Here is a 379-nt window from a genome sequence, read left to right as displayed (position 1 = left end):
GTCAGTGAAGCTGATAAACAGCTGACAACGTGGAAACCACAAAAACCACAGCTAACATAAAGCACTCCGTCGTCAGGCCACGAGTGGCCTACCGGGACCATCCGACCGCCGTGTCATCCTCCGTGAGGATGCGGAAAGGAGGGGCGTGGGGTCAGCACACCGTTCTCCCGGCCGTTATGATGGTATTCTTGACCGAAGCCGCTACTAATCGGTCGAATAGCTCCTCAATTGGCATCACGAGGCTGAGTGCACCCCGAAAAATGGCAACAGCGCATAACGGCCCGGATGGTCACCCATCCAAGTGCCGATCACGCCCGACAGCGCTTAACTTCGGTGATCTAACGGGAACCGGTGTAACCACTGCGACAAGGCTGTTGCC

General features: G+C 56.7%; 1 pseudogene; it reads right to left on the bottom strand.

Annotated features, from left to right (window-relative positions):
• Positions 1–261: 261 nt before the first annotated feature.
• Positions 262–379, bottom strand: LOC124712692 (annotated as a pseudogene).

Source organism: Schistocerca piceifrons, chromosome 8 (assembly GCF_021461385.2).
Source record: "Schistocerca piceifrons isolate TAMUIC-IGC-003096 chromosome 8, iqSchPice1.1, whole genome shotgun sequence".
In the NCBI taxonomy this organism is placed as follows: domain Eukaryota; kingdom Metazoa; phylum Arthropoda; class Insecta; order Orthoptera; family Acrididae; genus Schistocerca; species Schistocerca piceifrons.
Note: the sequence above shows the minus strand (reverse complement) of the source record. Positions and strands in the feature narration are given on the sequence as shown.